General features: G+C 41.3%; 1 long non-coding RNA gene across 1 annotated transcript in view; it reads right to left on the reverse strand.

Annotated features, from left to right (window-relative positions):
- LOC122812053 overlaps positions 1-26,460 on the reverse strand; it is a 106,631-nt gene that overhangs the window by 24,563 nt on the left and 55,608 nt on the right. Inside the window, exon 2 of the long non-coding RNA XR_006366333.1 lies at positions 9,200-9,289. This is a non-coding gene — a long non-coding RNA (uncharacterized LOC122812053). The remainder of the gene's footprint in view (positions 1-9,199; positions 9,290-26,460) is intronic.

A 26,460-nucleotide genomic window follows, 5' to 3' on the forward strand; every position in this document is an offset into this window, starting at 1 on the left:
TCTGTCCTATGCTGCCCGACTGAAAGAACTCCAGCTCTATTCAGTCGCCACCGCTTGCTCAGAGGTGACCTTTGCCTAACATACAAGGCCATGTCAAACCCAGATTTGATGAATATGCTTCACCTCAAAAATCTAGATCCGTCAGAGCCACAAGGGGAGACTTAAACCTCGACACGGCTATTAATAGGGCGTGCTGGAGGGATAGATTCATCACCCAAAGACTCCCTATGCTGTGGAATAAAATCCCGGTATATGTGAGGCAGAGCACCTCGCTGGCCTTGTTCAAGAGAAATCTTGACCAATGGATGGGAGATCGCAGATATACCCCAGGGATTACCTCAGTGTCACTGCTCAACAGAGGCACAGCAAAATAATGGGTATAGTTCCCCATACTAAAGGGGTGGCGTAAGCCACAAAACTATGGGCTAGGCTTGTAAATGCCCTCGGGCAGATAGCCTAGTATGAACCTATGAACCTATGAACCTATGAACCTATGCCAGTGGCCTCTAAAGGGGAGAATGGACATAGTGTTCACACTGACTAGGGGAAAATTGGCCAGGACACCTTCCCTACTCTTATTTTTTCCCTGATAACATCTGTGGAAGTTTTGACATCAAACAGAGCTACCACCAGCTCATGCAGATGGGTCTTCAGTTTAACATGTCATTTGAAGGACAACATATTAAAGAGTGCAGCACCACTCCCCATGTTGCACTGCGATGTCAGTACTGGAAAACTAATATAAGTACCTGGATGGGAATAAAACCCACAGCCTTCTGATCTTCAAGCACCAAAGCAGTGTGTGATAACAATTGAGTTATGACATTATTCTGGAGCTCATTGAATTGTGACACTGAATTGTGACAATATTGTCTTTAAAACAATAAAGAAGGTGGAGGTCAAATGAAGTACATTGCTAATTGATAGACAGGAGTATGTAGATAGAGACCAACAGTTACCAGTTACCACAATAACCGAAACCAGCAGTTACCACAATCAGTGAGACCAGCAGTTAACTAGAGCTGTTATGTCTGCAAAGTTATTATACTCTACAGAATGAATGCAAAGCCTAATGTGAGACGTTCAGACATTTCATATACACTGAATAAATATTGTACTGACTGAATATTCGGTCAGTAAAGTGTCACAACAGTTAGATTCCTGCTGCTGTGCTAGGTGTCCGGTTCCTCAGCATCTTCATAACTGTATTACTTAGGAGATAGGAAAGGGGAGGGGGATCCCTTTGAAGCAGACATACATGTTCAATAAGGTGGATGTGCAGGGTGTGTGGTAAGAATGTGGAAGGAGTGTGAAAAATAATATAGTCAGAGGCTGCTATCTGGGCTCATGGGTGTATAATAATGACCCATGATTAATGAAACCAATAGACCTTGCAAAACATGAGTAAAGTTTGTAACTACCCAGCAAATGAGAGACGGCACAAAATCATAACATCATGATGGGACTAAAGTGAAGGTAAGGAAAGTTTGACGCTGCAGCATGTGAATTGTAGCAGAAATGAGACTACTGCCACTGTACTGTGGATTGTGGAACTGAACTCTGGATAGAGGCTCTGGTTCTGGAAATGCTGTCTGGAAGATGTTTGGTGCGGTAGCATAGGAGTGCCACTAAAAAAGTTTAACAAAAGCTACAGAAGCTATGTACACACGCATAGCCCCAAGTAGAAAACTTTAGAAGGGATGAGATTGACACCTTAATGTTCTTTACTTGGGTGGGCAAAATGCAAACCAGGATTCTGCTGCACAGAGAAAATATGAGAATTGCCAATGTTTTGTTTATTAAATTTGAAAACGGGATAACAAGACATAAAAGGAAAACTGACTTAGAAAGAGTAGAAAACATTGAGCTACCAGGCAGAAATGACCTAGTCAGAAGCACTGGGAAGTTTCAGGTAAGCATGGGCCAAGTAAACCGACTGTTTCAGGTAAGCATGGGCCAAGTAAACCGACTGTTTCAGGTAAGCATGGGCCAAGTAAACCGACTGTTTCAGGTAAGCATGGGCCAAGTAAACCGACTGTTTCAGGTAAGCATGGGCCAAGTAAACCGACTGTTTCAGGTAAGCATGGGCCAAGTAAACCGACTGTTTCAGGTAAGCATGGGCCAAGTAAACCGACTGTTTCAGGTAAGCATGGGCCAAGTAAACCGACTGTTTCAGGTAAGCATGGGCCAAGTAAACCGACTGTTTCAGGTAAGCATGGGCCAAGTAAACCGACTGTTTCAGGTAAGCATGGGACAAGTAAACCGACTGTTTCAGGTAAGCATGGGACAAGTAAACCGACTGTTTCAGGTAAGCATGGGCCAAGTAAACTGACTGTGTACAGGGTTAGGCCATCTGCATGACAGGGCAGAAGGTGTAATATTACACAGATTAGACACAAGCCCAGTTTGTTTGTGAGATTGCATTCTGTAGTATAACAAAACTGAAAACACCTGATAGTTTTACAAAAATAAAACACTTTCTTAATAGTGTGCCATAAGTAAGGCACTGTTTTACAAGCATTTCACTGATCAGTATATTCTTCCTCTTAAGCAAATATCGGGCATAATCTCCATTTGGATAGACAGTCACCTTACAGAAAGGGAGATCAAAGTACTTATTAAAAAAAGACATGCCAACTCTAGATTTGGCCAGTAGGACAGGCATCCCACAGTACATGGTTCTTGGGCCCTTGTTTCATATCTTTACTAACAACATGGCATTAGCGTGTACTAGGAGTGAATCCATATTGTATGCTGATGGTCTGGTTGTCACATAGCATTTTAGAAAATTTTAATGCCATTATGGCAACAAGCTTTGTAAAAATGTGATTATAGGTTCATAGGTTCATAGGTTCATACTAGGCTATCTGCCCGAGGGCATTTATAAGCCTAGCCCATAGTTTTGTGGCTTACGCCACCCCTTTAGTTTGGAGAAACTATGTCCATTATTTTGCTGTGCCTCTGTCGTGCAGTGACACTGAGGTAACCCCTGAGGTGTATCTGCGATCTCCCATCCATTGGTCAAGATTCCTCTTGAACAAGGCCAGCGAGGTGCTCTGCCTCACATAAACTGGGATTTTGTTCCACAGCATAGGGAGTCTTTGGGTGATGAATCTATCCCTCCAGCACATCCTATTAATAACCGTGTCGAGGTTTAAGTCTCCCGCCCTTGTGGCTCTGAGGGATCTAGATTTTTTGAGATGAAGCATGTTCATCAAATCTGGGTTTGACATGGCCTTGTATGTCAGGCATAGGTCATCTCTGAGCAAGCGGTAAGCAACTGAATATAACTGGAGTTCTTTCAGTCGGGCAGCATAAGACAGATTTTTGAGACCCTTTATCCTTTTGGTGAGGAACTTTTGTGGCCTCTCCAGCTGCTGCAAGTGTCGGGTCAGATACATTCGAATGGGGCATTGTACTCGATCATTGGTCTGATGAGTGATGAGTATAGGAGACTATGACTTCCCTTGATCTAGATGTGAATCCCTTCATGATAAGGTGGGCAATGTAGAAGGTCTTCCTAACTACTTTAGCAATATGAGTGTCGAATGAAAGGCTACTGTCAACCTGGGTTCCCAGGTCCCTGATAACTTCTTCTGTGTTCAGGGATTGCCACCTATATGGTAGCTAGGGGTAACCTTATTTTTCCCGAAGGGTATGACTATGCATTTCTTGGCATTTAACTTTAGGCCATGGCTCTGGCACCAGTTATCCGTTTCTGTGAGACCCTTCTGAAGGATATCTGTGTTGGATGTGTTTTCAACTTCGGCCAGTTTGCAATCATCTGCAAACTTTGTCAGCCATAACCCTCCTGTGTTTGCTTGTACTTCAGAAAAGTAGATGCCAAACAAGAGTGGGCCCAGGACTGAGCCCTGTGGGACACCACTTGTGACAGGCTTTGAGTCTGACATGGCGCCAGCAACTCTGACCCTGTGGGTTCTGTCACTCAGCCAGTTTGCAACCCATCTTGTAATGTATGGGTTTACATTTAAGTTGATGAGTTTTCAATGATACCCGAGTGAGGTATTGTATCAAAAGCCTTCGCCAGGTCTAGGTAGGCTGTATGGACTGCCTTTCCCTCTTTCATGGCCTTGGTGACTGTTTCGAAAAAGTCAACCAAGTTTAAAAGGCATGATCTGCCTTTGACAAAGCCAAACTGGGTTGGATCCAAAGTCTGCAAGTTCCCTATGTCTTTATTTATGAGATCCATTATGATCCTCTCCATGGCTTTGCAGATAAGGCTTGTCAAGCTAATGGGATGGTAATTTCCAGGGTCGGTGGAGGCACCGCCTTTGTGGAGTGGGACCACAGTCGCTGTGCGCCACTCCTGGAGTGCGTATCCGGAGGTGAGACTAAGATTAAACAGCTGTCCTAACTGTGGGTTTAATTCCTCGTTGAGTTCATGGAGCACACAGCCGGGGACACCATCAGGTCCCATGGATGCTGTGTTCTTTGCCTTGGAGAGCAGTTCTCACCTGGGCGTTGGAGATGTTTGGGGGCTACAATCATTTGGTATAGATATCTCTCCTTTAGGGGGGAGGTGAGGAGTTTGCACTGAACCTGTCAGCCAGTATGTTGGCAATGTCTGTAGGATCAGTAATCTTCACATCATTTTGAACTAATTCTGAGCATATCTGGGAGTTTCCTCCTAGGTTTCTGACATAGCTAAAGAATGCCTTATGGTTGTCTTTAGAGTCCTTAGCTATTTTTTTCTCAAAATTAGCTTTGGATGATTTTATGAGAGCTCTTAGCTTTTTACTTATAGTGATCAGCGGTGTCTTACCTTTTAAGGATTTTGCTCTATCTTGTAGTAGCTTTCTCCTTTTGTTGTAGAGTTTGTTTATGGCTGGGGTCCACCAGACTGGACGCTTGCCTTTGGTACAAAGAGTCTTTGTTTTGCTTGGGATTGCCTGATCCATGCAGCCCTGCAGGTGCTGGTAGAAGGCATTTGTAAGTGATTCAGCGGTTTGAGTAATGTTAACCGCCGGCTCAGGGGCCTTAAAGGAGACCACACTAGTCTTTAGAAGTGTGAAGTCGGCGAGAAGTTCTTTACTGTGGTCTTTCATTTCAGGCGGGATGAGGACCTCCAGCGAGATTAGTTTGTGATCAGATCTCACCAGTGAGGGGTATACTTCCGGCGTTGAACATTGTGCTCCCATGTTCGTGATGATGAGATCAAGTATGTTTTCTCCTCTTGTGGGGATGGTGACTAGTTGTTCCATGGCATTTGAGTTTATGAATTCCAGGAACTTTTGGGCTTGAGTAGTGTTCCCAGTCTATATTAGGGTAGTTGAAGTCACCTAGTATGGTGTTCGGAGATACATTTATCCCCTCCAGTGTTTTCAGGAAGGCCATATGAGGTTCCTGAGTTTGCGAGGGTGGCCTGTAACATGCTACAAATTGCAGAGCAATCTTGCCTATGGTTAATTGCACCTGGATGGTTTCCGATGCATCGTGCGATGCCACCAATCTTGAGGTGTGGGTGTCCTTGATGAATATGGATTCCCCTCCTCCTTTCTTGGTATTGTCCGGGTTTTGGGGCGGAGCATGATATGAGGTAAAACCTGATAGTGCTGGGGTGCTCTCAGGAGCCTTGAACCAGGTTTCTGTCACAGCACAGACATCGATGTTCTCCATACTGAGAAGGGCCATCTTGTGGTTGAGACTTCTGGCATTGAGCAACATTACCCTTAGTTTTTCTTTGTTTTGTTCTAGGGTGGTAGGTTTAGAATTTGAGCCTTGCCTAAAAAGGCACTATGGGGTGGCAAGAGCCTTTGCCAAAATCCGAATCCCAGGGGTGACAAGTGCAAGCCGTCCCTTGCGAAGCAGTGTGGCTTGTCCAGCATGTCATCCCAGGCAGACAGACATTGGATCCCCTTTGAATGACACCAGAGTTTAGGCCAATTGTTAAAGCTGATCATCTTATCTCTGTATTGTGGCATCATTCTTGGTGAAGGTAGGATACTGCTCAAGGTCAGGGTCATACCTGCTTGGGCTACATAATCAGAGAGCTCCTCTATGTCTCTTTTCATGTAGTCCAAGGAGGTACGTCTCAGGTCGTTAACACCAGCGTGGACAATGATTGAGTCGCACTTGTACCTGCTGTTGAGAGACCTGAGTGCATGCGTTATGTGGCGGATTCTAGCACCCGACAGGCAGCTTACTGTGACCTTCTCCTTACTCAGTCTGGTGAGCGGGACATCAGTGTGTCTGACTATGGAGTCACCAATGACTAGTGTGTCTGGCATTGTGTTTGGCCTTAAGGGCTGTGACTGCTTGACACTCTGACTGTGTGGTCTATGTGTTGCAGGTGTTGTGTTCTGAGGTGGTAGTTGTTTGGGTGTCTGCTTTGGTGGCCTCTGCTGTTTTGGTAGATTTTTGATCAGAGCCTCCAGTATGTCTTTGTGTGTTTATGTGTATGATTTGAGGTTGTGATGGTATTATGTGAGACTGGGTCTATAGTGTGTGTGGTTACCTTCTCCTCCTGTCTGGTCATGCCAGTCCTATGTTGAGAGAGCTCAGCCTCCAGTTTGGCCGTATAGTTGCATCTCTCGCATGTATTTGTGTTTTGTGGGAGGAGGAGAGGGTTGTCTGTATACATGAGGCAATTGTAACATTGCCTCAATATTCAGGTTCACCAGCTGAGCAGGAGAGGACATTAGCAACTGATCCCTCGACATGCTAGAAGGAATAGACAGAAAAAGTTAAGAAAGGTTCTGGGGGATGTGGGTGACCGAGAAATGGGGTTTGCTTTTTTGGGGTACTTTCTATAACAGAGTGCTGTATCGAGGTGATAAGTACTGTAGGAGCAAGTGCTTCGCTATACAGATAGAGAATAGTCTACTTGGGAGTCAAGTAGAGATAATTTATAGTTGTAGGATACACTAAATAGAACAGTAGTATACTTTGAGGAAGGTAGTTTTAAGGGAAAATTTGAAGAGTGGACTTTAGGTAGCCCTAATAGTTTAAATCTGATTAGCCGGCGCTGTCCTAGTGTGCAACGGTAGCAGCTCCGCGCTAAATCGCGCTAAATCGTGCTAAAGCGTGCTAACGCGTGCTTTATAGCAGGGGGCTGGAAAAAACAGGAAATGACCCAAAATGGCCGACAAATTACTAGTTGCTGCTTCTAACCACTCCTCTGAGGACAAACAAGCAGCTCAGTACTCCCCACTCCCACTGGTGAGTAAAGAAACTACCTCTGGCCACACAAGAAAATGGAGGAACACAGAAACCAAATACAAAGCCCAGGGATCAGCAAAATCTGATCACTGGAACAACTAGCTAGGAAAGTTTAGGAAAGGAGAAATATTTTTTTGTTTTTTTTTTGTTTTTTTTGCAAACAGACAGAAAAAAATGCAGTAAATGCTTTGTTTTCGACTAAATTGCTATCAAAGGCTGGTACACTTGAGTGTATTAGCCTGTAGCCCACAAGTGCAATCAACAATATAAGCTCACAAAAACAGGAAAATAAGGTAATATTATAGCAATAACCCATGCCTGGGTGTGGGTAATGCGGGATTTACCCATGGTTGGCGTGGTTTGGTCCCGAGCCGAGGGTCAAACAAAGACAACTGTGGGTAAATCCCATTACCACACCAGAAGTGGGTTATTGCTATTATACTATGACATTATTTAAGAAAAGAAACAATTACTTTTCTTAAATAATGGCATTGTATAATGCCTCTTTGCTGCCCTTCTGCAGCTGTCTGGTATCCGCGGCAGTTCTGATGTACTGCGCATGCCTGCACAGTACATTAGAGCTGGGGCCAAAAGCAATGGAGAAAGCAAGATCTCCTTACTGTTTCGCTATGTTAAATGGGTTTAACATAGTGAGACAGCTTTAAAATAAGCAACAGAGATCTCCGTTGCTTATTTTAAAGCTGTCTCGCTATGTTAAACCCATTTAACATAGCGAGACAGGTTTAAAAATAAAGCAATGGAGAAAGCAAGATCTCCGTTGCCTTTTACACACTGTGTCACTATGTTAAAGGAGTTTAACATAGCGAGACAGCTTTAAAAAAAGCAACGGAGATCTCCGTTGCTTTTTTTAAACCTGTGTCGCTATGTTAAACTCTTTTAACATAGCGAGACAGTGTTTTAAAAAAAGACTTATACTAATGGAAAAAGTCCAGGCGACCGGACCTTTTTTCCATTAGTATAAGTCGATTTACAACGTGCACACTGGCCAATCAGCATGCACGTTTTGGAATATTAATGGGGGGTCATGGTATAATAAACCTGTTGTCATTTCTTTAGGCTCTTAAGCTGCACCTTCATCCCTCCTTAATGGCACAAAAATCCATACATTTGAGAGAAGGACGTTCTACAGCTAGTATATATGTTTATATACCTCGCCCTTTGGATTTTGGCCTTTGATATGCACAGTAACAAAAACTGTCTGAAGGCTCTGCTGACAAAGGCATGACATTGGTTCTGTGATTGCCTCCTAAAAACAAAACAGCAGCAATTACTGACAGATGATCACAGAGCACTGGATTTTCAGTAACTCACAGAAAAAAAGTTCCTTATCGAAATGTTGGAATTCAAAATGCCAAGTGCTGACAAACTGAAAAAAAAATGAACACAGAAGAGCAAATCTCGAAATTCATTCTCCTTAAAACATCTATTTGCCCCTGCACCACCCACACCCCCCAAACTTACATATACCAACTATGAGATCGCTGTACCTCACTGAAAAGGCAATACCCCAAGGAATGGCATTTTAGACTTTGTTATATAAAAGTCTAATCTTTCGGCCAGTCTCTGTATTTCGGGACTTACTCTAGCGGGTCCCGACATGTCAAATGGTTACCAAAAAAAAAAATTATGCTCAAAATTAATGTATAACATCTCCTTTCTAGTAGTTTCAGGTAGCTTCTGTTTACAAAGCTGACAAGGTATGCCAACAAGCAGAGTGAGAAGAATGCCTGATGGTTCACCATAAAAAACAAACAAAAAGATTCTTACTCCATGCTTTTGTTTGTCACCAACAATACAGTTTTAAACTGCATCTTAAATGTACTCCATCATGAGGTCTTACAGTATATAAAAACGTCATACTGCTTTTTCTAGTATTTTCTTTCAGAAAGACTTTGCTACTGTGCAAAAGATATTATTTTAAGTTCACTCAAAGAATATTCCAGTGGTTGCTATTTACATCTGTAATACTTTTCTCAGTTTTGAGTAACAAGTTACTTACTTTTCACCTGGCTACATGATGTCTTCTTGGCAGGCTGAGATCCCTCTCCTCTTACAGCAGAAGAAATCTTCCTCGCCACGTAGCTGCAGGCTGTTGGAGATGAAGAAAAGAGCAAGATAGTAGTGATGTTTGCCACAATTATCTGTCTGTCTGTCTGTTGATAAGTATTTTTTCATAACATGCTGGCACAGACTGAAAACATAACACACTGGCATAGACTGAAAACAAATTTATGCTGACAACAAGCTACAGTGCCCAGTCTTAATTGTGTGTCTTATGTTAGCAAGCAATTACTGCCATGCCATGAGTGCAGATCATTTTAAAACATTGGTAGATTGCCACTTTAAAAAAATACAAGATTAAGGAGCTCTACAGAGCATATCCGATTTATTTACGGCTTGAATAGAGTTGTCTTCCACAGGACAGTGTGCCCAGGTAAAACATATATGCTACATTTCCTCCTTACATGTGATTACAAGAAGATATGCACATTACCAAAAGGTGTATGCACATTTCTGCCTGGCAGCAGGCATCAGGGCTAGTTTCATGAAGCTGCATAAACATTCAATGAGTCACTCCTGTGCACCTTCATGAACAAAGACAAAGTTGCTACAGTGCAGAGCTAACTTCTGGTATTAATATGCAACACTCAGGATATAAACTCTCCCCTATCAGCTCTCAGTTTTAGTCTCCATGGGGAATCCTGCACCACTTAATTCCATCATACTGGAAATATCTGACAGTATAAGTACTTTGGTAAACAAGATTATCTATTAGTGCCGTTTGCCTTTTAGTATTTGCATACACAAATCTGCATTGCCCATGAACTGCGCTACGTTTAATTTTGGTTTTGGTTCACCTGTTACATAATTTTCATATTCTTCACTTTTTTTCTTCACTTTTTTTCTGTAACTAGGTCATAGTTGAAAAATAGAAGCAGAATGCATGCTGCCACTGGACTTTTGACTCCTACCTGGACCCTAGGCTTTGTACTTTTGGGAACCAACCTTCCATCCTTCTGGACAAACTAGTTTGATACAGGTATTGGAGTCTGGACCAAGATGTACATTAATCTTCAAGTCCTGAAATATGCTGCATTCTCTTACCTTGATGCAGAACATCCTCAATTGATCAATCGCTGCCAGGATTATCAGAACATTCTGGAGTAAACTGGTGATCATCCAAGTTCAGCTGCCCAGCTAGTAGCGTCTGGCTAGCTGTTGTCAAGCAAAGACATGTATTCCCCATAAACGTTGCCAGTTGTATATCAAATATTTTATAAAGACCCAGTTGCTGTAACATTATGGCATACCTCCCATTTTTTGACAGTCTCTTGCTAAAACATGCTGGCCTGTCTCAAAGTTTCTTATAGGCCTTGCCTATCTTGCATATGCTAAAACTGATGTACGATTAACATAACTGCAAATAACCAGCTTCAGCAAGTTCAGTCATGACATCAAATGGTCTCTCACTGAAAAAAAAATGTAGATGGGGGAAAAGTCTTCCCATATCCCTCGTACAGTGGGCTTTACCCCCTGCACACACTAACTAATTTAGCCAATTCCTAGGTCATAAAAATGTCAGGATAATTTAAAAAAAAAACATTTTGATGACGACCTACTTGATTAAATGGGCTTGATGGATTATGGCTCATTGAGGAAAAATGAATACAGCTAATTTATGCCTGTACACATGCAATTCCTCTTCAATAAACAATCAATTTTATGTAGCAGTGGACTTTAAGCACTCACCCTTTATATTTTTTCTCAAGGACTGGCCATAGCACCATGAATGCCCTGTGGCCCCTTACAGATATCTTAGTCAAGATGGCCAAAGGCAACCTTACAGGTGCTCTCTTCACAAAGGCCAACACGGAAGGACTGTGGCTGACCAAGTTCGCAAATGACTGCAAACTGGGTGCCATAATCGACTCTCCAGCCGACACAAACATCCTCCAAAAGGGCCTCATAGAAACAGACAACTGGTGCCAGAGCCATGGCCTCAAGCTAAACCTCAAAAAGTGTATAGTCATCCCCTTTGGCAAAAACAAAGTGCCTACAAATTACCACATAGGTGGTAATCCATTAAGTACAGAAGAAGTAATTAGGGACCTGGGGACCCAAGTTGCTAGCAATCTCTCATTTGACAACCATGTGGCCAAAGTGGTTAGAAAAACATTTTATATAGCCCACCTAATCATGAAGGGATTCACATCTAGATCAGGGGAGGTCATCGTGCCTCTTTACTCATCCCTCATCAGGCCCATAATTGAGTACAATGCCCCTTTTGGGATGTACCTTACCAGACACCTGCAGCAACTGGAAAGACCCCAAAAGTACCTCACCAAGAGGATCAAAGGGCTCAAAGAGATGCCATATGCTGCCCGGTTAAAGAAACTCCAGCTCTACTCAGTGGCATACCGCCTGCTCAGAGGCAATCTGTGCCTGGCGTATAAAGCCATGTCCAACCCGGAATTAATGGACATGCTGCACCTCAGAAAATCCAAATCCCATCGAGCTACGCGCTCGAGAGACTTGAACCTCAGCACTGAAATAAATAGGACATGCTGGAGAGACAGATTCATAACCCAGAGGCTCCCTTCACTCTGGAATAAAATCCCAGTCCAGGTTAGGCAGAGTCCCTCATTGACTCTCTTCAAGAGGAATCTTGATGAGTGGATGGGAGATCGTAGGTTTACCCCGGGTATCACTTCTGTGTCACTGTTAGACAGAGGCACAGTATACTAATCTCGAAAAAGGGCATAGCAAAATTAATTTAAAATGGGTGGCGAAAGCCAAACACACTCTGGCTAGGCTTATAAATGCCCTAGGGCAGATAGCCTAGTATGAACCTATGAACCTCATTAGCCACAGCCTTCTTCACAACTTGAAGAAATTGGATATTTGCCATAAAGCTTTCACTTGCTTCAAAGATTTCTTAAGCAACTGATTCTTTAGACTCAGTAGGCTCATCATTATCTAAAGATGCCCAAGGATCCAGACTTGCCTCCTTTAAACAGCCTTACAACCACTCTCATGTTATTTAATATGCTGATGTTATGGTAATACTCAGATCCAGCACATCCATCCACAACCCATTTTTGTACATAGGTCAGGGTGTCACTGCAACAACGACAATCTACAATGATTTGGACAGTACAGCTGTGGTTTGACAGCCTAGAAACATTAGCAGAATTAGTCCAGGCTATGTACAAAGATCCAATGATTCAAATGCAACAGAGTTTGGTATCACAGAGGGGTTCCCAGCAAGGGAGCCCGCAGGATTTTTTGCAGGGGGGTGCAAACCCAGAGCCCCACCCACATAGCTCACCCCACCCCCTGCCAACACAGCCCCGCCCAAGTCCACCCACCCCAAGCCCCGCCCACACAGCCATTCCAATGTCCCATTACTTGGCTATTTCTCCCCATTTACTGTAGACACTGTTAAATCTGTGTGCATACTGTGTTATGCTTTAGTTCTACAATGATTACAGGCAGTTGGATTTAATTTACAACTTTTATTTCAAACATTATAGCCCAAACACTGAGACATTTACTAAACCTAAACAAAGCAATAGTCTTACAATGAAAACAGACTTGGCATTAAAGCTTCTCTACTTTTGAAACTCACATTCAATGAAACAGCATTGAAACCCACATTCAAAGAAAATGCATCTGGCCAGTGGCAGGTTATTTACCTTTGAACTGTTTTCAAGCAATAGGCTCCTTGCACACCGTTAGGGCCATGCAAAAGTTATTAGATTTACCTGATTGAATTGCCTGTTGCCATCAAAGAATAAATTGCCTATGTTAAATTAAAAAAATGGTAAGCTGGTATATTGCAATAGAAAATGGATGACAAGCTGAAAAACAGGTTCATAGTTATTAGGCATCTCATCCAAAGGAGGGCATCCTGAGGACTGCAGCATACAAATGTATATGCTGTAGGAATAGAACCTCAAGCCTTTACATTAAGATGCAAGTATTCTACTTGTGGTGCTACTAACATAGCTTTAAAACGTTATACCACAATAGAGATACCATTTGCTAAACAAAACAGTTGCACATTGTAAATAGACTTGGCATGAGCAGCAGTGGACTTAGCTTCCCTTAAAACTCACAGTTCTTGAAAATGCTGAAACTTCCACCTGTTAACTTGGGCATTTCACTTTCTCACAAACATACCACACCCTCAAGGCCTCAACCTTAGTGCAAGAAATCTGGACAAAGCCTAAAATAAATAGGGACAGATTATAAATATGGCTCTCAGAAACTTAGAAAATTACAAGAGTAACAGGATTTGTGTTGGTATGCATTTTCTAAATGACATCTAAAACTGAAATGTCTCATTTAGCAACTTCAATCCTTTTAGGAGGAATATGGGGCAAAAATCTGGACAGCTGAAGGGTATGCTACCTCCCTCTAATACACACACCAAATAATTCTGGTCAGACAAATTAGTTCTGGGAAGGTTGCCACCGTGCTTGAGCTGAAGTGGGTGAAATCCTGGTAGCCAGTGATAACTGATCTCAGCATTGTGGAGCATTAAAGCATTTTTAGCAGAGCATTGTTTCATCACTACCTATTGTGTTTGCACATAAGCTGTAGTTATTTTAAACATTTGCCTTTTTTGATTACTACAGAGGACATTTACCCACCAGAGCTATTGTGTTTCGACTTCAGTGTGGAGCTAGTTGTTGCAGGGCTTGGCTTTTAAATAAGGTAGCAATGCTTATTTACCATATACCATTAAAGCCACCCTGACCCAACTACAACTGTACTAACACACAGACACTGCTATAAGACACTGGTCTGCAATAAAATGTAATGAGCTTCTGAAAATACTGTAATCCTGTCCTTTTATTACAATGACTATAAAATACTTCGAAATAAGGTAAAAAAGCTCATAATCTTAGACCGACAAAACTACTTTTCCACACTTCAAAATAATAAAATCAAACCCTCAGAAATTTTGGAAAGGTATCTCTACTCTACTTAACCCCAGCAAACCAGATACCCCTACCCCAGACCCAATCGCTCCTGACCAAGACTTGGCTACCCAATTTAACTCTTTTCATTGAATCCATTTCCAAATTAACGCCATCTTTCTCTAAGACCACTACACTGCTACTACTTCCTCATTCCCATCTACTAACTCCCATCCCTCCACTCCTCCTACTACTTCATCAGCTTCATCTGCCCCTAATTCTCCCTCTTCACACTCCTTTTTTCTCATTTAAACCTATACCCAACTTCTACTATAAAGAAATTCCTTATGAAACTGAAGCCATGCACCAATGCTCCTGATAACATCCCTTCTTACTTTCTTGGCAAAGCTGCTGAAGCAATCGCTTACCCTATTAGCATTTTAATCAACTGCTCTATCCAAGAATGTATAGTACCCCAAGTCTGGAAAAGGGCCTTTATCATACCTCTACATAAAGGTGGCAACAACAACAATGTTACTAATTTCCGCCCCATCGCTATTCTGTCCCCCATCTCTAAACTCCTAGAAAAGTGTATCCAACTACAACTCCTTCCACATCTCTTAGATAATCACCTACTAACTCCCACACATGGAGTCAGACAACATCATAGCATTATGACCGCCCTCCTCTCCTTCCTTGAAACTGTAAATAAAGCCCGCGACTCTGGCCAAATTGTTTCTACCCTACTACTCGACCTCTCTAAGGCCTTTGACACACTCTCACAGCCTGCTACTAACTAAACTTTACCCATCTCCCTCCTCCTTGGAACTGGTTCTCATGCTACTTATCTAACAGATCTCAAGCAGTCAAATGGAAAAAGGCCACCTCCTCATTTCTAAATACTCCTACTGGGGTACCCCAGGGCTCTTTACCGAGTCCCCTTCTCTTAAATATATTTATAAATGATTTCCGCAACTCTATCCCATTCTCAGACATCATCCAATATGCCGATGATTCTGCTATTATCTCGCTGCCACCTCTATCCCTCACTCCTAAAACTGACTCAAGATGCTTTTACAACAACTGAGCAATGGATGAAAAGGAATCACCTAGCACTCAGTGCCTCTAAAACCAAATTAATGTTATTCATCCCCTCTAAGGCAACTTCTTTCAATATAAACACATTCCACATCTCTAGACAAAATAATCTACCCCTGGAATTGGTGTCAGAGACCAAGTTACTTGGGGTCCAAATTGATACCAGCTCAAATTCAACACCCACCTACAGTTAAATATCAAGAAAACCCGGTATGCTTTACCGACAAAATCATTACCTTACACCTGCTACCAAAATCACCCTCTACCTTATTTCTTATCCTCTCCCTTCTCTATGGAGCTCCACTCCTAACTAATCTACAAACCTCCAACACAACTTTCCTCTTGCTACAACAAAATTGCCAAGTTCGCTACCAACCACAAGTCCTCCACCCACCACTGTTCCTCTCTCCAAAAACTAAAAATGGCTAGAGCTACCCAGTTCTCACATATACTCAACTAAATCTTGCACATAAGCTCATTTTGAGCCCCCCCTTTGTCCCTCCCTTTCATCAGCCTTTAAAATGCACCTTCCTGCAAGAGTATCAAGATCCAACAATCAAAATCTATTAGAAGTATATAAACCAACTAGTCCCCAGGCAATTTCAGTGCTTTTGTGCTAAATTTCCCTTTAGTCTGTATTACCTATTAATTTCATCACTAGATTGTACTCACTCTAGTTGTATTATTTTCAAATTGTTATTTCTTGTATGATTAACTTCTGTGTAATTGTATAATTTGTATATCTATTAATAACCTACTTAGTTTTGGAGCTTTTCTCCCCAGGACTCCATTGAAAACGGGTTCATTTGGCCCAATGGACTATCCTGGCAAACCAACTGCAAATAAAATAAATAAAACTGTCATATGCATTTCAATACCCAAGGCTTATACATTATCTAGTCATGTAAATATTCTCTGCATGGCAACAACGAAAAGGCTTTCAATGCTGGTAATTCTTTAACAATATACTTACTAAAGCTTACTTGCATCTTACAATATCCGACAAGCTTACTAAAGCTTACTTGCATCTTACAATCTCCGACAAGCTTACCTGATGTTCATTAAACCATGGCTACTTAGAGCAACAGGGCACTGTGACAGCATACAGTTCCAGAATAAGAAGCATAAATCAACAGTACAAAAATCTGATAGAAAACCAGAACATTTTGCAAAATCAAGGACAGATGAAAAGCCACGGTTATTTGTGATCTACTTTGGATGGGGAATACTCTGCACATTTACACTGCATAACTGCTTCTTGCCTTCCATGGACACATCCAGAGCCACTACAATGGGAGAGTGGGGTGCAATAAGTATGTCACAATTTGAAATGTCTCTGGCTGACAGTGATGGCTCTGACACTCATGCCTCTCAACTTCAGAGCAAGAAATCTGGACAAAGCCATACATAGAACTAGAAGTGTGACAAGCCTAAAAATAAGGCCAATTTTTAAATATTGCTCTTATAACTTAAATAGAACAGGTAGATCTTGCATTAGTACAAGTTTTCTGAAGGGTATGAAATCTGAAACTCAAATGTCTGCCATTATTTTCTAACTTCAATCTTTAATGACTTGCCACTAATTTGCCAGAAAAAACACAATTTTATGAAAAACGGACCAAAATGTGATGCAAAAATACCTGTCAAAAAAGGGACACCTTTTTAATATTAACAGTTAACTTGAAGCAGCTAACAAAATAAGAGCATCCACATGCATTTCTGAAATAGAGGTAATCTATAAGTGATCATTACAGTTATATATAATTGTAAACCCTCCACATTTTCTTCCAAAATTGCCATTTTGGAGGAGGGATTATTAGGGGAGAGCAACATTTTGAGCCAGAATTGGGGACAATTGAGATGTTTGGATATTCCTAATCTACAAAGTGATTTGCAGGTACCTCTCAACCTCTTAATGCAGGAAATCTGAACAAGGCCAAATATATTGGGGAACATACAAACACTACTAAAATTGCTCTTGTATAAACGTAAAGACAGTCTTGCATTAGCATGCATTTTTCTGAAGGTTATGACATCTGAAACTCAATGTCTGTCATTTAATGGCTTCATTCCTAAATAATTTGCTAGAAAATCACATATTTGAGAACAAACCAAAAATAAGCAGCAAATATCTATTCATTCTGCAAAGATATGGACAACTGAGAGGTATAGTTCAACCGGGGCTGTCTGAGCTTGCTACCCCCCCTCACAAAATCATGGTCAAATGGAGCCTCCCCCTGCAGCCATTCCAATGTCCCATTTATCATAAACACTAATGTGCATACTGCTTTACTTCTGCGATGATTTAGGATTTCATTTGAAAGTTTTATTTTGCATTTTACAGCACAAACCCTAATACATATCTGTTAAAGCAATGCAGTCTCACAATGAAAATAGACCAACATTAAAACTTCTCTGCTCTTGAAACTTCGCATGCATTGAAACAGCACTGAAACCCACTTTACATTTTGCCAATGGCAAATATTAACTCTGGGCTGTCTACAAAATCATAGGCCCCTCGAACATAACATACACATGCTCTTGCCTGACTGTATTACATTATATTCCTTGTACAATACAGTACAGTTGTTAGAGGGCATTTTAAATTTATTGTTTTGAACATTTTTCCAGTAAACAAAAAAACAAAAAGCATCCACTAATGACAAAACTGCCCAATTCAGAACATTTCCATCATAAAAGTCTACTCAAGTCCACCAGTATCAGTAAAAAAATACACAATCTCTGAAGTAGTAAACTCCACATTGAAAAATTTGTAACTAATAAAGAGGTTGAAAGTGCCTGTTACTCTTGAAGAATAAATTGCTTTTGTTGCATGCAATAAAAAATGAAAAGCTAGTAATACCGCAATAGGGAATGGATAGCAAACTGTTAACAGGTTCATAGTTACTAGGTATCTTTGCCAAAAGACTGCAGCATCCACCCCTTTACAACACAATACAGAATCAGCAATGCATTTACCTACTGTGGGAGTAGAACCCACAGCCTTCAGCATCTAAAGCAAGTACATTATCTGTTGTGCTATTAATGCGAGCAGACTAAACACAAGCAGCACTAAACTTTTGCTCCCCTGCAGCTCTCAGCTCCTTGTAAAATCTACTCCGACACCCAGCTGTATCTCTGAACTTTTAAGCACAAGAAATCTGGAAAAGCCAAAATTTATTGGGACAAAAGGCCAAAAACCAGGGACACATTTTAAACATTGCTTGTATAATGTTTGAAAGTTGCTAAAATAAAATGCTGCGTTACCACCATACATTTCACTGCCGTCTTGAACCCAGGGGACCCGTGCAAAACAGTCAGAGCAACATACCACTACGCCAAATAAACTGTTTTGTGAAAGAGGAAGACTGAAACTTAAATAGCTACCATTTAGTGAATTCAGTTCTCACCATAGCACAGCTGTCAGCCTCTTAGCACAAAAGACCTGAACAAAGCCAATAATGGGTGACTACTACAACCACCAAACATTCAGTGAATTCAGTTCTCACCATAGCTCTCAACCTCTTAGCAAATAACACCGGACAAAGCCAGTAATGGGAGAATATAGCCCCAAACATATTCAGTGAAATCAGTTCTTACCATAGCTCTCAACATTAGCAAAAACCTGGATGAAGCCAATAAATACCTGAACAAAGCCAATACTGGGTGAATACAGCCCTCAAACATATTCAGTGAATTCAGTTCTTACCATAACTCTCAACCCTAGCACAAAACCTGAAGCCAATAATGGGTGGGGGGGGGGGATACAGTCCCAAACACAGGGATACATTTCAAATATCCATCTTGTACACTTAGAAAATTGCTAAAATAAAAGCTTTTGTTAACATACACTTTCTGAAGAATATGAAGTCTGACAAGTGTGTCCATTTTTTTTTAACTTTTATTAACCAGGAAAGTCTGACTTTGAAAAAAAAAAAAAAAGCTAAGTTTTAGCAGAGGCCCAGGGAGAAACACTCCAGACAGCTAAGAATAAAACCAGAGAACATGTAGCTGTCAGGCAACAAGGACACAAATGCAGAAACCACAGATTTTATGAGGAACAGAAAAAGTATGAGGGAAAATCCTGCAACATTTTCACAAATGGTGGTGGGTAGGGAATTCAGGCTCTTGCCACTTGGGCCCAAGGTACAGGGTTCAAGCCTTATTCACTATCCGTTTGTTTCCACACACACTACCTGAAAGTCCCGCTCCCATCAGGTCCCGGCCGCTCCCATCTTCTCTCGTCAGGTCCCGGCCACTCCCATCTTCTCTCGTCAGGGTCCCGGCCGCTCCCATCTTCTCTCTTTCTGAGTGCTGCAGCTTGCTAGGTCCCGCCTGTGTGAGTTCCCGCTCACAAACCTTAAACTGACAACGATGATGTCCTGGGCTCCTTCTTAAAGGAGAATGTGCGTAAAAAAAAATTTTTTTTAATTATCTAGCCGCAGCCGATTCCAGGGGTGAAGTGCACCTTGGTTCCCAGTGGGTGTGCATTAGGGTTCAGCTCTAAGCCCACTGTCGCTCATAATAGTGATGGATTACACTAGCAAACAGGTCGGAGGGGACAGATCAGCAAAGTTGTTGTATGAAGACAAGGAGACATTGCAGGCAGACTGAGCAAGAACTTCAGCAAAGAACAGGGGAATGGAATGCAAAACTGAAGGCACAAGGAATTAAACTAAGTCCAGGTAAGACATTGCTAATGGCAGCAAACTGGGGAAATCAGAAGACGCTGAGACTTTAGATAGAAGGAAAGATAGCAGAACAGTTTAGCATCTTCAGATATCTGGGAGGGGTGGTTGAAGAGAAGGGAAGTCTGAATGAAGAGGTCAAAGCTAGAATTAGAGGGGCTGCAGCCAAATGGCATACAGTATCAGGTGTAGTGTATGACAGAAGAATACCAAAGAAGCTGAAAATTAAGGTGTACAAAACAGTGGTGCAACCAGTACTACTGTATGGTTTGGAAACCTGGGCAGTAAAGCCAGAGCTGATGAGGAAGCTAGAGGTGATGGAAATGAAGTGTCAAAGATGGTGGTAGGATGCACACTGTGGGACAGACGAAGAAATGAGGACATAACAGTAGAAGCCAAAGTAGCTCCAATTGAAGAAAACATAAAAGAGAACAGATTATGGTGATTCAGGCACATGTGCAGAAAAGCAGAAGACAATCTACTGAAGATTTGGGACAGACAGTAAGAAGGTAAGAGAAAACAAGGCCATCCAGCAAAGAGGTGGATGGACTTTATGAGAGGAGATTTGCAATGGTCAGGCATAAGTATCAAAGAAGGCAGGAGTGTGCCACAAAATCGAGAGAGATGGTGACAGTTAACACAACATTCTGCCCCCTGTAGAAAATGGGAAAAAGGGGTTGATGATGAATCATCTAGAGCCAAGGTTTATCCCTCCAGGTGGCTAGCCTTGCCACTGTTGTTCTTCCACCACTCACTCACATGCACACACACATCTATGGCCAATTCAGTGTGTCCAATCTACCTACTACATGTCTTCGTAATGTGGGAGGAAACTGGATCACCCGGAGGAAACCCAAGCAAACACAGGGAGGACATGCAGAATTGGGGTCCAACACACTCACTTTGAAATTCAGTCCCAACTAGAAAACGACCTACACTCTCTTAACTGATCACCAGTCAAACACAAGATACCTCTCATCCCCACAAAAAGAAAAAGTACACTCTTTGGAACCCATAAAAAAACTAGCCAAATCCTCAAAAGTCTAAAGTTAAAATAATAATACTGAAATAACAACTTCCATCAAATACCTTAGTATCTGGCTTGACCATAGCTAAGGAGACTATTGAGAAGTTCCATTGCAACCCACCCAGTACTGACGGGAGACTGACAATACCCCTGTTAAGTTGTTTCCTCACATATCCCAAGTGAATATTTGCAATCAACCATCTAGTTATCCAGACTGGTCTTAAAGGAAAAGTCCACCTCTCCTAGAGTTTAACTCAACCCTTAGATTGCTTTTCTCCCAACAATATGGTTCCAGAGACCTGCTTGTACTTCAATTAGACTTTCATTCCTTTGCCTTGGAATTAAAGGAAGGGAAAGTTCACCAACATTTTTTAAGCTAAACTTCTCACATACTTTGGAGGAGGAATTTGTGTCCACCTACATGACATAGCATAGACACAGGGAAATATGTAGTTCTCCATGTCTGGTACTGCCCACAGTCTTGCATAGGTAATTAGTTTTACTGATGTCAGCAGATTAGTAGCTGTTGTAAGTGTTGTGAAACTGCACTTCTACTGCCTTTACTGAAAAAAGGAAGAGAAACAGTATCAGTGCACCTAGTTGATAGGGTCACCACCTTTATCTTTTTCTGCAGAGCAGTACCAATTTGAGCAGTTCTGTCCTGAGAGCGACAAGGAAAAGGCAAACGTCTTGATATTTTAAAAGAAAAAAAATATTTCTGACTTTTCTTGAAATATCATAGAAAGCTGTGATACAACATGTAAGCCATCTTAACATCATATAAAGTAGTTTAACTAACATTGCAAATCAGTGATCATATTCATTTTAGGGATGGCATTTTTTTCCTGCATAATTACAAGTCCCAGTAAGAATGATGGCAACCATACTTCTCAATTGTAAAGATTTTCACAGAATGCCCAGATCTTTGCCTTATAGTTTTGGTCTGTTTCTCAAAATTGTGTTTTTCTGGCAAATCATTGAGGGCTGAAGTCAGAAAATAATGATAGACATTTGAGTTTCAGACTTTATACCCTTGAGAAAATTCATGCTAATGCAAAATCTGTTAATAAACTTTCTTTGTTTGTAAGAGCAATATTTAAAAATGTCCCCTATTCTGGGGCCTTTGCTTATGGCTTTGTCCAGATTTCATGCTCTAAGAGGTTGAGAGGTATGATGGCAGCCCTAATAGCTGACCACATACAGTGTAACAATCCAGTTGTAAGTGGTGTTTTCTATAACTACAATAGTTTTATAGAAAGTAGTATTAGTCTTAAACACATAAATACCTCATATCAGCTATTTTGTGGAAAAACATATTAAATGTTTAAAAGAAGCACCTAGATTCATTTAATGCACTGAAATAGCTCAGAAAATAAAGATAGATAAAGCACATGCCCGAGTTCTACTTGGGGAATTTTCCTTTAAAAGGGAAATACTCGTTTTATAAAAGCAAGGGCAGTCTATTCCATGAACAAGGAATATAATGGGATAGTTACCTGTTACTCTGTTTGGTGAGGCTGCCGTGGTAGTATAGATGTAGGTCTCTAGAGTGGGGATTGTTTTACCACTGGCTCTACTTGGGTGAAATAATACAGATGGCCAAGTTTTTCATACCATGGAAAGCTAAGCAGAGATCACACCAAGTTTATATGAGGATGGGTATAGGGACAGGACTTTTAATGTGAGTGTGGCACCCCTGCACTGGCCCAGTAATCAAGGAGCCTCAATCTTCACCACTGGCAACAGTGAGGCATGTACACAATGGGGGGAAGACAAGTACACACAGTAAAGTGCAATTTCCCTTAAGAGCACACAGAGATCACAGTCAGTCTGGGGCTGGTTTCTCCCTAGGTTCATAGGTTTATACTAGGCTATCTGCCCTAAGGCATTTATAAGCCTAGCCCAAAGTTTTGTGGCTTACGCCACCCCTTATGTTAAAAAATACTGTGCCCATTAGTTTGTTGTGCCTCTGTCCAGCAGTGACACAGAGATGATTCCCGGGGTAAACCTACGATCTCCCATCCACCGGTCAAAATTTCTCTTGAACAGAGCCAGTGAGGTGCTCTGCCTCACATGGACCGGGATTTTATTCCACAGCATAGGGAGTCTCTGGGTGACAAATCTATCCCTCCAGCATGTCCTATTTATATTCGTGCTAAGGTTTAAGTCACTTGCTCTAGTGGATCTGGTAGATTTGGATTTTTTGAGGTGGAGCATGTCCATTAATTCCGGGTTGGACATGGCCTTGTATGTCAGGCACAGGTCACCTCTGAGCAGGCGGTATGCGACTGAATAGAGCTGGAATTTCTTCAGTCTGGCAGCATATGACAGATTTTGGAGTCCCTTTATCCTTTTGGTGAAGAACTTTTGGGGTCTCTCCAATTGCTGCAGGTGTCGGGTGAGATACATCCCGAATAGGGGCATTGTACTCGATCATTGGTCTAAGTGAAGAGTACAGGGGAACAATGACCTCACTTGATCTGGATGTGAATCCCTTCATGATCAGGTGGGCAATGTAGAAGGTCTTTCTAACTACTTTAGCAATGTGAGTGTCAAAAGAAAGGCCACTGTCAACCTGGGTCCCCAGGTCCCTGATAACCTCTTATGTGCTTAATGGATTGCCACCTATATAGTAGCTTGGGGTTACCTTGTTTTTCCCGAAGGGTATGACTATACATTTTTTGGCATTTAACTTCAGGCCATGGCTCTGGCACCAGCTATCAGTTTCCGTGAGACCCCTCTGAAGGATATCTGTGTCCGATGTACTTTCCACTATGGCGCCCAGTTTGCAGTCATCTGCAAACTTTGTCAGCCATAGTCCTCCTATGTTTGCCTGTACTTCTGAGAAGTAGATGCCGAACAACAGGGGGCCAGGGGGCCAGATCCCCAATAAGACTCTCCACTGGCACAACTATAAGGTTTAGATCTCAGCCAAGTGACCAAGCCAAGACCTCCAACACCCTCTCTGTCCAACAAGTGCTTCGTGTCCTGACACGCACACACACACCTGGGAAAGGCTGGCACAGGTTTACTAGCTATGTCTCCTTTGGACCAGGTAGTTCCAGCTGCCACCAGCCACCCTTATCAGCTACTATAAGGCCCTTACAAAATGGTGTCCAATCCTACTGTGTAATGTTACTAATAATCCAAATGGTAGTTTTAACCAAGCGGCAGACTATTAGGTGTGGCCTGTACAGTGTCAACAACTAGATATGCAAGTACTGTAAGAGCTTAAATATGTCTCACAAATATCAGCCACAAAGATGGGTTTAAATATATTTAATAATAAATAATAAAAGAACATGACAATACTCAGTAAATCCAACACAGTTACTTCAGAGTTCCAAAATCACAGGAAATATTTTAAAACAATATTGCAGGACAGTCTCAAATAAATACAGAAAACATCTAAACTAATCTTTACTATATTCCTATCTATATCTAAAAGAGATACTATGCCCTGAATCTTACTAACAGCAAAGCAAGTGCAGATGATGATGAGTGGATGTTCTTGCTAGGTTCAAGACAAAATACAAAACGCACAGTCTCTCTCTGAAAGTGGTCTTAAATCAATATCAAATATTATTGCTCAGTTAGCTTGGATAACATCACTTTTTGTCACCTGACTTCAGGTCTCAGACTAAAACAGAAACTAAGAATTTAAACCCTCTGTGTTAAAACTACATCTCTCAGAAGTTTACAGATCTTGAAAATCATAAAACAAGAAAACACAAAACAATGCGGAAGGCACCCTATTTCTAGACATCCTATCTCCTTGCTGCAGTGAAACTAATTTTTATAACACAATCGCAAAGCAACTTAATTTCAACTTATTTTCTTGAAGTTTTGCAAGTTAATCTTCTATGTTCCAGCAGGCTATGCTGTGGTTACATTCTTGAAGCTCAGTACATAACATACAATTCTGTATAAATCATATCAATATTCACAAATGACATAGAACTATTTACAAAATTCCAGATAACTGGACTGGCGAGTGTCACAGTGAGTAGCTAAGGATAACGAGCAGAGGTCTTTTTGGGAAGGCAATGATTATGCCTATCAAGCTGCTTCAGGAGCTAAGTGCTGTACATGCTAAAGGGAGCACTGTAAAGGGAGGAATAAAGTGGAACTATAATTTCTTTGGACCTGCAGGAGATACTACATACGATATGTTGCACAAAATAGAAGGATTTTCTAATAATCAAAGACGTGGTGGTCAAATGACAGTATTGTCAAAGGTGTCCATGTCTCTGATGACTGTGCCAGATTCAAGTGTAACATTATATGCATAGCTCTCAACCTTCCATCTCCAAAATGAGGAACACTAGCTTTCATAATGTGGAACAAATGAGCAAAATGTGGAACACATACTAATGTCTTACTAACAACTTCAACTAGGAAGGTCATAGGATGGTTAAAATATACTGATTTTATTTAAAAAGATCCTTTAATGAATTAATATGATTAATTTCTATTTAACATGAATTTCACTTAAAAAAATTCCTAACACTGAATATGTGACAGACTTTTTCAATGTGGAACTTTGAGGAACTTCAAGGAACATGAACTTTTTAAGATCCCAAATGAGGTACGTTCCTCGTAATGAGGTACACTTGAGAGGTATGTCTATATGTTAGATTTATATTTATAGATATGCTAGATTTATCAAAATAAATTATACTGCATTTCCAGCAAGCTCATGATTAATGCATTAAGTAATGGTTTGGTCTAGCCCTTGCTGGAAAATTATAATATCAGAATGAGGTTTAAAAACTGACCCCCAAGTTAGAAACCATCAGCAAACTTTTTTTGCCACAATCCACTGATATCAGGATTCATGCCAGAGAAATAGATACCAAAAAACAGGAAGTGCCAAAACACAGCCGTGCGGGACACTTCTGGTGATGCTTTTTTGTCTAAAGCAATCGCACTTGACTTTAATGGTATGGGGTTTGTCCCACAGTGAGTTACCTATCTAGTAAACTAATGTCGAGTTGGGAGAGTTTGGCAATAATGCTAGCATGGGTGATTGAGTCGAGACCCTTTGCAAGGTTCAGTAGGCAGTGTTGACTGTATGCTCCTTATCCATGGCCTAACCTTTTCAAAAAGCTCAGACAGTTTGAGCAAGCATGATCTGCCTTTTACAAAGGCAACCTGGACATGATTTTGGGTTATAAAGGTCACTTATTACTAGTTCAGTTATAATATTTTAATTCCCTTGCAACTACCAGTGGGAATAACAGACCTGTAATTCACAGGGTCAGTAGAAAGAGCAAGATATCTACTCTCCACAAATCAGAGATCTACACAGGGGACAGACCCTTAACTTTCAAAAACATGCACATACAATGAGGAATGGAGTAAATTACTTACTTTCCTGGATTAGGAAAAAATCTCTCCGTACCCAACAGTTGAAACAAGAACTACCAATGGAAAAGGTGTCCTTCTAGCAAAAAACACCATAACCTCCCAAAAACAATGTTTAACATTCTATCATTCAAGAACACCATTGCCTTAGCCA

The sequence above is a fragment of the Protopterus annectens genome, chromosome 9.part0 (genome assembly GCF_019279795.1).
Source record: "Protopterus annectens isolate FY-2018-M chromosome 9.part0, PAN1.0, whole genome shotgun sequence".
Taxonomy (NCBI): domain Eukaryota; kingdom Metazoa; phylum Chordata; order Ceratodontiformes; family Protopteridae; genus Protopterus; species Protopterus annectens.